The sequence below is a fragment of the Typopeltis vanoorti genome, chromosome 18 (assembly GCF_054136105.1).
Source record: "Typopeltis vanoorti isolate ZY-2024b chromosome 18, IOZ_Tvanoo_1.0, whole genome shotgun sequence".
Taxonomy (NCBI): domain Eukaryota; kingdom Metazoa; phylum Arthropoda; class Arachnida; order Uropygi; family Thelyphonidae; genus Typopeltis; species Typopeltis vanoorti.
Genome location: NC_143566.1, coordinates 96,743,884 through 96,756,309, shown reverse-complemented (window position 1 = coordinate 96,756,309; position 12,426 = coordinate 96,743,884). Strand labels below are relative to the sequence as shown.

Sequence of the window (12,426 nt, the reverse complement as noted above, 5' to 3'; positions counted from 1 at the left end):
TAATCGGATTGGACCAATTAAGATGAGTGCTGATGCGCTATGCCCTTTCAAAACTTTCATACATCGATTAAATGCAATCCCACGGTCATGGGCGTCCGCAGGGGGGGGGGGGGAACTTCCTCCCGGGATAAAATATTCCATAAATTATAATCGCAAAATTGATTGAGATATGTAATCTTACACCCTCTACCGTGGGATCGCTTTGTCTGTCTTAAAATTTTATTATTTGGTGGACCTGTTGCGGGATAGCTATAGAACACGTGTTTTATTGCAGTAATAAAATACGTGTTCCTGTTTTTGATTTATCTTTTTCATTTGTGAACAGTGACCGGTTAGTTTTCCCTCTTGCTAGTAAGTTACACAGTGAAGTGTGCATTGTAAATTTATAGTGAAACAAATTTAAACAAAAAAATGCATTTTTAAAAGTATCTAAAAGTGTATGTAATTCAGTATTATTTTACTTGTTAGTTTTATGAAATAAACTGAAATAATTTAATTTAGAATTAATTAATTAGTTGATTTTAATAAAATCTGCCGGTCAATTTTTTAATATATGAAATTGTGCTAAAAACTATTATTTCTGAATACTTTTTTTATTTTGTATAATACGTATTATTTTGGCCAGACAGATAAATCTGTTTCACTTCGTCTTGAGGAACACAGATGTGACATCTACAGTAGAACACGAGCAAGCGCCCTTTCCAGTCATGTGCTTTTCTCTGCAAACTCTCACCTTGAAGAACGGCCACACCAAGTTGATTGGGACCGCACGACCAATTTATATATCTTCGATGAATTTGAAAGACGTATTATAGAATCAAAAGAAATAGTTCTGGACCCTTCACACTTGAACATCAATCTAAGCTACAAATTGCCCGATTCACATAGCGCAGTAATCCAATACTTGCGATCTAAAATTAGCTAACACACACATTCTGCTCATGCCAACAGTAGCACGCGGTCACCTATTCAAATATGACTGCTGTTTTTTACCTTGTTATTTTTATAAGTCTTATGTTATTTCTTACTCGCCAGAAGAAGTCGGAATACCGATGAAACTAGTCGAGAAAGTATAACAAAGGTTTTTGTTATACTTTCTCGGGTTCTAATCAATTAAATTTTAATCTTGTATATATATATATATATATATATAAAGAATTGAATGACTAGAACCGAGATTTAAGTAAAAAGGTTTTAATATAAAAACACGACTAGTTTTGGCTTAACAGCCTTCATCAGGTGAGATTATAAAACAATTGCGTATGGAAGAACACACGAGGGACATTATATACAAGAGACAGCGAGCCAGTGTATTATCTAGTCATATCCTTTTCTCGGCTAATCCTAATGATGAAAACCAAAGTCACAAAGTCTGCTGAGAAAACTCTACTAACATCTTCCGTTGCAAAGATGAACTAGAGAGAAAAATCGTGGAATCTAGAGAAATCATCTTCAATCCTGTTCATCTAAATAATAACTTGAGATACAACCTCCCAAATTGTCATTCAGCTGTAATCATGTACTGGCGTTCACAAGATGCTACTAGCACCCACTTTCCCAACAATACAACTAACGAAAGAACAGCTTTAAATACAACCGCAACGATTTAGTGTCAATTATGTATAGAGGCTCTCTATGATGTTCATAGTTTATTTAAGCTTTCAGTGTTTTAGTGTTTTTTCTTTCTTTTATAATCTCACCTAATGAAGGCTGTTAGACCGAAACTAGTGGTGTTTTTATATTAAAACCTTTTTACTTAAATCTCGGTTCTAGTCATTCAATTCTTTATAATATATATATATATATATATATATATATATATATATACAATTACAAGTTAGGAAAGATTTGCTGATTTATAGAGTAGTATCTCCCACAAGTAGGAAAGACATAGACCATCGGATATGTTTAGATTAGGGGAGTGAAGTAATGTTTCACATGTTTCTTTGTAAAGCCGTTCCATTAGGAACCGACTTTTTTGAATGACTTTTGTCTTGTTCCACTGAACTGTATGTCTGGTGTTGATGGCATGCTCTGAAAGTCCAGACTGTTCAGGTTCAAGGTACTGGATATACAACTTGTGTTCTTCCGAGAAACTGCACCAGACATAATGGCTTTTCTTCCAAACTTCATAGTTAGCACAACACATTCGGGCAAATATTGTTCTCCTAGCATCAGCCAAATCTTCCGTCAGACTGCCAGATGATGAATCATGATTCATCACGATTCTTCGAGAACGTGTCTCGACTACTCCTGTGTCCGATGGCGGTGAGTTTTACATCACTCAACCTGACATTTGACTTTTCCCCTTGCTGATATTAGGCGTGTGTACAGCTGCAAGGCCGTGGAAACTATTATTCTTCATTCCCTGACGAGGAAGAGTAGTTGTGCTGGCGTTGAATGCGAGGTATTTCGGAACTGAGTATCAAGCGTTTCAACCGAGAACAGGCGATTTTTTTGCGCTACTCGTTTCAGTACTTGGTGGTCTCGCTTTGTGATTTTATGTCCCCCCCCCAGGTAGCGATCGTGTTGGTGTTATTCCAAAGCATTTCTGCTTCCCCATGATGTCGTTTACGGTTGATCGTGTTAGCTGCTGCAAGGCAGAAAAATCCTGAACTCACTTTTTGGAATCTTCCCATCCTATAAATCACGTCAAAAGTCACCGAGCTCTTTAGTTTGTTTTCGGTACAAACAGTAACAGTTATATGGACTCTTCAGCCAATTTTACTGTTTGTTTATAAATATTGCAAGACTTTGTGCTCTTGTTTTCATACTTGTATGGTTGTGATGTATGTATGGCTATATCTTACTAAAAAACGGAGTCTGGATAGTTTTGATCAGACCGTTTAGAATATTTAACTTTCAAGATGATTTTATTTTCTTACTTGGGATTTTTTTCCTCAAAAAATTCATTTTAACCTATGGTATTTATATTTACATTGTATTGTGGTATTTATATTTACAACTATTAAGAAGCAATAATAAATATACTTTATAATAATAATATAAAAAAGATAATATAAAATAAAATAATATAAAACAAGATAATAAATATACTTTATTATTATTATTACCATAACATTGATCATAATAATAATACTTTGTTTTTCTGTGAAGTATAGCCAAAAAATTGATTCTTTTATTATTATTATTATTTTTTTTTTTTTTTTTATTCATTTGTCTATTTTGCACAGCCAATTATCATCTTTCTGAATTTTCGATTTCTTGTTAAAAAACAACAAAAAAACTCCCTCCTTTTTTATGATGTACCCAAGTCATGCTACATAAAAGGCAATGTTCTTCAATATAATCAGTATTTATGTACTCATATATGTTCTTCATACAGAGGTACATAAGCAATATGTGAGCAATGACAAAAGAACAAAAATATGAGTTTCATGTAGCCCATATAGATGACTAGAGTATAGGATATTGTAAAGCATGTAAATGGAGATATGCTAGCCATATTAGCAGCCTTACAGTTGAAAGATGAACAAAACTAAGCACTAGAGTGTATGGAAATTAAGCACAACAGAAGGAACTGAGAAAAAAATGTTGACAACGAACAAGTTCAAGGGTGAATCTACAAGAGGTTGACATAAGATTTTCAATGAAGGTGAGATAGCAGGGTTCTTTTTCCCAGGAACTCAGGTTTTTTATCCCCACATACATACAAATCAGCCATGAGAATGCACACAATTTATAGACAAAAAAACTTCGTGGTGGTGGTGGTGATGATGACGGGCAATGGATGCCATTGGTGGTAGTAGTGTCGTGTGTAGGTAGAGATGTGTGTAGTGGAGTACAATGGGGTGCCCTTGTATGATGAATCCTTGAACACCTTGGAGGTGTCATGCAATAATAATAAGATGGTGGATATTAACAAAGGACAGAAACAACTGGAAATTAATGGAACATATGCACGGCATATTAAAGTAACTTCCATGGCTTACATGTTAAGCCATGAAAGTTACTTTACTGTAATTTATAATTATAGACTATAATTTATGTTATGTGTATAAGCCATGAAAGTTGCTTTAATAAAATTGGAAATTTATGTGGGGAGGCCTAATATCCTGCAGCGGATGGAAAGAGGCTGAAGAATATGTTCTGCAGTTGATTTTAATTTTACTGAAATGTGGAGAAAATGCCTACTTGCCTGGCTGGAAAAAAAAGTAGCTGCTGACTATTTCATATTTGAACATATTAGTCTTTTTTGCTCTAGACTAAGCATGATAAGCAAGCTTCTTAAGTGAAAATAATTAAAACTTAATATGCACTAATAGCATTACCTTTTACTATATACTGTATATATATATATCACTTTTCATAAGTTATGATAGCTTCTGGTATGTTTAAAAAAAAAAAAATTGCCAACCGACAAGTTGTGGGTTTTAATCCCAACTAAGGCATGAATGTTTGTCAAAACTGCTCTGCATCAAAAGTGGAATTATTCTTATTTATATTATTGACAAATATGTTAACTTAAATCATATACATGAACATTTATGAATAGTTATTCACTCATAAATTTCTCATATAGAGGTCGCAAGTATCACCCCTCCTCCTCCCCATTCTGCCCTTGATGTTATCTATATAATGTTGTAACCTGAAAATGTACCTTCTGTTCACAATCTTCGAGTGCATTGACATTTATGTTTAGTCGAGGTCATCATCGTCAATTTTTTGATATGTAACCTCAAGATATATTCAGGCTACTACGATAGCATTACATGAATGATTAAGTTTACATTATTATTAATCTCCAAATAATAGCCTTCCTCCAAATAAGTGTTTTACTTGTGTATATTCAAATATTATCATATTCAACATTTCAATACTTCTAAGGCACTTCTGATTGAATCAATCCACTTAAACCTTGGACATCCTCTTTATCTCTTTCCTGCAATCGTGGCATCAAACACCTGTTTTGCTAACCTTTCCTCACCCATTCTATTTATTATGAAAAATTATAGAATAGAACCGTAGAATCAAGACACCTTACTTCTACATGTCAGTGTTCCCTGAATCATTCTTATAGTCTGCTGTGTTGTCCTCACAATTTTAGCAAAATTTCCATGAGATTTCAAATCTTTATCGACCACATCTCCTCCACCTCCTATGAAATATTCCCACCAATCCTGTACTCTGCACCCCATCTTTGCTTCCCAAATTTTAAAACTTTACACTTTGCAACATTAAAATGACATTCCCACACACACTCACCTTCAGACAGTCTATTTAGGTCCTCTTGCAAAGCTACAACATCTGCTCCACTTCTCATAACTCCCCAACTTTGCATCATCTGCAAACAACTGTATATCGTCATTTAAGCCCTTTCCAGCATCATTTACATACAAATTAAACAATAATGGTCCCCTAAACAGACCCCTGGGGCACATCACTAGTGACTTTTCACTTGTGGTATATCATGCTCCCATACACAACCTGCTGATACCTATTCAAACAGCCAATCTTCAGTTCAGTGCACTAATCTACCATTCAACCCCATCCACTTAACTACTAGTTTGTCATTAAAGAAGGTAGCTGACACAATGAAAAAGGAAAAGTTAGCTCTTGTTAGTGATCCAAATCACAGAGCAGGAAATGATTACCAAACATATAGAAATCTTTGGGGAAAATTTGGAGCAGAGCTAATAGTAATGGAAAGTACTTGCTGGATTTCTGCCCAGAACGTAGACTAGTTATTGCTAACATCATGTTTCAAGATAAAAATGTTCACAAATTCACATGGAGAGAAAATGCAAAGAATAAGAAAAGCCTCATTGACTATTATTGTTCATAGTGATGTTTTCCTCACTGGTTCAGGACACAGGAGTATATGAAATTGGAAGTAAACACCATTTAGTGTTGAGCAAGATAAAATTGAATTTCACATTGAAAAGAAGGGTGTGTGAGAAAGTTTTGGCATGAATCAAAGATGAACAGCTATCAGAGGTGAACTGTAGACTCAAATATACAAACATTTATTTAAAAAAAAAAATAAAGGGTTTGAAAACAAGAACCACATCTTGGAAATTCAGTTGCAACCCCTGAAGAAAACACCGAATCAGGTAGAGAGGCATGTGGTTGGTGATCAGCAGGGACACAAATATCAGAACTTCATGGTGGATTCAGGAAGTTAAAGAGGCAATCAAGGAAAAGAAGAAAGCACATCAAAAGTTCTTAGCAAGTAAGTCAGCTTTGTGCTCTTCGAAAATACAAAGAAAAATGCAAGAGGGCAAAGCATTGTATAAAATGAGCTAAACAAAAGTCATGAGAAGACTTTGGTAAGAACATACACTATATATATATATTATAGGCTTCCACGGGCTATCGAGTGCATCCCCTAGGTGGCGGAGGGGGGGAAACCCTGACTACCATCTGTTGGATATCAGGGCAACTCTGAATATATTGAATAAAGAGCCGTGGACCAGTGGTTTTGAAACTGGCGATCCCATATGAAAATATCATCATTCACCAACCCGCACTTGGCCAGCTTGGTGAATTAATCACCTAACTGTCTAAGATGAATCCAACAGAAATAAAATGGCCCTCATTCCCCTGAGGCCGGATTGTTACTACCTATGGCAGCAGGCAGTTAAACATGAAGGCAGAGGGTGCTAAGAATCCCCAGGTAACCAGATCATGCTACCATTGGAAACTAGAGCTTTTTTAAATAACGAAACTTGTGGTGAGATCATAATTAAAAGAAACAGACGTATTAACCACAGTGAAAATTATTTAATTGTAAATATTTCATCCTAAGTATCTTAGGACATCATCAGTACAGTAGTTTAAACAATAATAGGAATAACACACAGTTAGGGCGCATGATTACAATAGAATCTCATTAAACGTGCGTTAACGTGTTACAGAAGTAAAAAAAAAAAATTAATAATTATTTAACACAATTTTGTATGACAATTTCCCATACTTTAGGAATAGTAAGAATGTCGTTGCGGTTTAAATTTGGTCTGTGTTTACTGGCTTCAGAACTTTCTTTGTATAAACATTCATGTTTATATAAAGATCTATGTAAAAGTTTAGATTTTTCCCAATGGATCCTATGGCTTGGATTTTCAATTCCATGTTGAGAGAGTCCAGATTTCTGTGGTTTAAAAAGGCGAACGTGGTCTTGATGTTCCGAGATGCATTTCCGAACAGACCTACCTGTCTGTCCAAAGTAAGACAATTTGCATGAGCATGGAATCTCATAAATGCCAGGCAACATCAGAGGTGAGAGTTTGTCCTCACCTCTGATGAATTTGCAACTTGTTACCTAAGGAGAAGGTAACAAGTTGTAAATTTGGTTGATAGGGTTGTAAGTAGTAGCAAAATTGTATTTCTTCATAATTTTATTAATTATGAAGAAATTAGTTAATTATGAGTTTCTGAGCATGAATTAGCAACAAACAATTTAAATATTACAGAACTAGAAACAGATTTGTCAAATACGTTAAATCAAGAATTGTTATAATTAATTATAACTGTCTCAAAGAATTCGGGAAAAAAAGCTTTTGATAAAAGCAATAGTGCTCTACATAATAAATACCTTAAATCGATCAAAAAAGATCACTAACAAATTACCAACAGAAAAATGGGTAGTCAATTTATCTAACCGTCCACTAACAACAGACAAATTAAATGTTCTAGCAAGAGGCCATAAATTTGCGATTTCACCAAAATGTTTCCCATATTTAGACTTCATACATAATATAGAAAGAAACGTCAAACATCTCTCCAGTAATGAAGCCAACAGACTTCGTTTTGAAGTGGCTAAAGTGATCTACAATGCCAAACCTTCAGAATTAAATATCCCACCATTAGAATTGAAAGCTATTATTTCCTTAAAACGTAATAAAAACATAATCATTACCAGAGCTGATAAAGGATATATCACTGTGGTTCTTGATACAAATTCATATGACCGAAAAATGAATTTACTTCTTCGAGATCGTAATACTTACGCCAAATTGGATTATAATCCTATGAAATGTCAACTCAGAAAATTAAATAAGCTACTTAATGAAACTTCCTCCTTAGATGAAGAAACAATCAAAAAACTGAAGACATACCATGCAAGACCTCCTAGAATTTATGGCTTACCTAAGCTACACAAAACTAATGTTCCACTCAGACCCATCGTAGACTGTATCAGCAGTCCAACTTACAAGTTATCAAGATTCTTATGTAACTTTCTCCATCCTCACATAGGCCACTCAGCCTCTTCAATCAAAAATTCTACAGAGTTTCACACAAAAATGAAAGACGTTCAACTGTCAAAAATTGACTTGTTAATCAGCTTCGACACTGTCTCCCTCTTCACGAACATTCCCCATAAAGAAACAATAGAATTACTAACTCAAAAATTTCCGTCTGATATTGTTGAATTGTTCAAGTTTGTTATTGCATCATGTTACTTCACCTGGAAAGGTCAAATTTACAAGCAAGAAGAAGGAACAGCAATGGGATCTCCTTTATCACGAAACCTAGAAAACTTGATTCTAGAACACCTTGAGGAAAAAATATTAATTTTTGAACCCAAACCAAAAATTTGGTTAAGATATGTCGATGACGTATTTGCGGTCTGGGATCATCCCGAACTTCAATTAAAACTGTTTCTAGATAAAATTAACCTTTTTCATCATCACATCAACTTTATGTTAGAAAAAGAATCTCCACAGGATATCTCCTTTTTGGATTTACACATCCAAAGAAAAGAAGATGGTTCCATCGTCATGTCTGTCTTTCGCAAGTCTACATTCTCAGGTCACTACATTCACAATTCTTCCGCTCATCATCCATCTCAAAAATCTGGCATTATTAAATCACTAGTTTCCAGAGATTCCACAAATTCTGCTCCTCTGAAGAATCTTTAAACCAAGAATTAGAAGTAATCAAAAATACATCCATCCTAAATGGATATAATCCTAAAACAACTCAAAAAATCATCGGTCACTTTTCCACACATCAAACTAGACAGGAAGAAGTCCATAGGATTCCCATACCTTACATCAAAGGCATCTCCAAACGTCTTTCTAAAATTATGAAGAAATACAATTTTGCCTCTACTTACAAACCTATCAACCAAATTTATAACTTGTTACCTTCTCCTAAGGACAAACTCTCACCTCTGATGTTGCTTCTATATTCTTAAATTTGTGCAGTTAGAATATGAATTGTTCTAATTCATGAGGCAACACTGTGATGATGATGAGAAATTTGTATGATGTGCATAGTAGCAGTCTTATTACTGGAAGCTACATTCATTACTCGCTCCAAACAATAGCTTTTGGATCTGTTAGGCAAAATGCAGTTTTTTCTGATCCTTAGAAAATTTCTGTAGAACTTTCTCAGAAACACCTCTAATATAACTTGTAGATTTATTAAATGAATATTTGTTTTTAGCTTGATTATCTAACGTAAAATAGTTGCAGATTTAAGATTAATAATATTATGATTTTATACTTTAGGTTATTTTTATGTACACCCCTTGAGGGTACATGGCAGGAATTTGATGATGATGATGATGATGATGATGGTTATTTTTATAGGTGTTCTGATGGCCAGTAGTTCGAGTACAGCTCCTCCTGTTCAGAAAAATTTTGTAGAAGAATTTCTTGGAAGCAGAGTGCCCAAAAAATACTTCACACCAGAATTCTCCAAATGCACATTTCTGTTTGAAAATCTTAATCCTCCCAAAAAGAGAATTCCAAAAAGAAAGCACTTACTCAGTTCATCTCGGTTGAGACGCCTTTGCCTAACATTTCATACTAAAGTACTGGACTTTTCTCTTTATAAAACTATACATGAAATGTGGAGGCAGTATATGGATGATGTGTTGAAAAATAATTTTTTCATCAGATATGAATATAGTTTATCAGAAATTACTGAGAGCAGATTATCATGGATGTTTCTTAGTAGTGGAAGCCAGTAAATGTCCATCTTATGGGTGTTAGAGGTGTTGTTGTTCAAGAAACTAGAAATGTCTTCAGGCTTGTTACTCCTGATAATATACTAAAAACTGTTCCAAAATCCAATAGCATATTTGCATTTGAGTTAAAAGGGAGACTTTTCAGGCTCTATGGTAATCATTTTCAGTATTTATCATATGAAAGGACAAAAGTGAAATTTAAAGCAAAACCAACAACTGAACTGTAAATTTGAAATATTTGCAAAGTTGGAACGAAACGTTTAAAAAATAAACTTGACTATAAATGCTCCTTATTTGAATTTAATTTTTCATAATAGCCATGCACTATCCTATAGCGTATTCCATCACTGGCCGATTTCTCTAACCTTCTCTAGATCTTGTAAGCAAAACAGCATTCTTATATTGGAATTAACTTCCCTGTCAACCATAAGCCATTTAACTGTTGACCAAAACAGTAATGTTAAGTCAGCTTATACTTCACTTCAACTATTGGTTATTTTCACTATTAGATGTGATAATTCTTTGCACTCAGAACACTTAGCAAAATAATTTGCATTCTTAGCTGTCTTCTTGAAGCAAGTGTTACTGAAAGCAAGAAGTGATTTCTTGTAGTATGCTGACTGTCCATACAGCTTGTCCTTTTCATTATATTTTGCTGTTAATGGCTGCACAAGGAGCCATTAACAGCAAAATGGTGATGTTTGCTATCATAGTACTAAACTGCTAGAAGACTTCTGTTCTAGTTGCTAAAGAGTATTTTTCTTGGCTTTTTTTTTTCTCCCATCCAGTTTTCCATATTAGTCAATATTTAGAACAGCCAAGTTTTTCCATCCTGAAACTTGAATCTTTATTTGAGTTAAAGTCCAGAAAATGGACTGAACTCCCTATTTTTAATGGTAGTTAAATAAATAAAGCATTTATATTTACATTAAATTCACAAACAAAAGTTATTCTGAATAGGAACATGGCAACCAGTTTGATCATCAGTCTATGCCATTATGTTTATTCCATTTCGGCAATAAGTTATTTTTACAGATAACTAGTATTAGCTAGTGCAGCACTTCACTTCACTTTATCTTTTGTTTTAAAAACCAGTAGGACAAGGTAAGTTTAGCCTGTGCCCACTTTATATTCAATACATCATCACTAAATTTAATTTTAATCTTTGCATGTATCATAATAGGTTTGTGTCTTTTCACTGGAGCAACACCACCTGTACTTTGAATAATTTTATCTGCCAATATTAACAGCGATAAAATAAAATCAATTATATAGTTATAATTCACAGCAAAACACAAAAAGCCAGGTGTGAGCAGAGTTCATAAATAATACACATCAGTTGGTTCATGGCAGCTGACATTGTCACTAAAGCTGCCATATGAGCAAATACAGTGTTGTATAAATGGTCATAATTAAAAAAAAAAAAAAGAAACAAAAAAAAAACTCATTTTAATCATTCATGTCATTGCAAATGTTTGGTTTAAACCAAAGCCAAAAGTGAGTGATGTAAACTACTAGAATGTGAAATTGCAGTAAATTTCATCTAATGGATTCTTATGCATTTTGCCAAACATTTAATGGACGCATATAATATGCAATATACGATGGTTGGCGACCTCACAGGGTACAGTACAAAAACTCAAGGTATAAAAGGCTTTCAAGGATTATGAAAGATTGTAGGTCCCAGGATTGTCGTTATTCCACTGCTATCTATCAGATAAGTTGAATGTATTTTTTAATGTAGAAAAGACAAAACAGTCTTACGTGATCTGGGAATCTTGATCTATGTACAAACATAAAACTTTTTCCAGCTACTTCAGGCTTCTAATAAGCAGCCTGGAAGTGATGACAATTAGGTTGTTCGGAATTGCACAGAAGCAATGAAGACTAATAAGGCTGATATAGTATTGTCTGTTAATTATGTGTGCTCTTCTAAACAGTCTCTTTTGGGGGAGATAAATCCATTTCTTGGGAGGAAAAGCTCTGTCCTCCATACGAGACCAGCTAACTCGCTTTCATTTGAAATATCTTTATGAAAGTTCTTAATTGTTTTAGACAGGATTCGAACCCAATTTTTTTTCCAATCAAAGGGCATCATTGAACACACTATGCAGAGCAGCAAAAGCCATACCATCCCAAAGTCACAATGTGCTTATCAAAAGAGGCCATATTTTATATGATAATGCTATTCCTCTAGAAACTTTGACTTCATGGCACAAATAGGAGTTTGTTTACTTAAACCTTGGTTAAACATGTTCAGACACAACATACAAATAGAAGTAACTATATTCTTTCTGTTTTTTAATAGAAATTGTACACATACAAAAAGCAAAACTTGAGGGATAAATCACACAATTTTACTTTGTCAGTATTTCATAAAATATGAATGGATGCATGTGTATAAGAATAGATCACATTTCAATCATCTGACCTTGGCTACAAATGGCAGTCATTTATTTTGAAAGGAAAGTAAACAGATTTATTTATGT

At 34.1% G+C, this 12,426-nt stretch overlaps 1 long non-coding RNA gene across 2 annotated transcripts; it reads left to right on the top strand.

Moving 5' to 3' along the window:
- Positions 1 to 2,575: 2,575 nt before the first annotated feature.
- Positions 2,576 to 10,230, top strand: LOC150096968 (uncharacterized). Of its 2 annotated transcripts, none has more exons than XR_016549847.1 (2): positions 2,576 to 2,685; positions 9,558 to 10,230. It is a non-coding gene; the product is annotated as an uncharacterized LOC150096968 (long non-coding RNA). The 2 variants fall into 2 exon arrangements; XR_016549848.1 differs by having other exon boundaries at positions 2,576 to 2,789.
- The last annotated feature ends 2,196 nt before the right edge of the window (positions 10,231 to 12,426 follow it).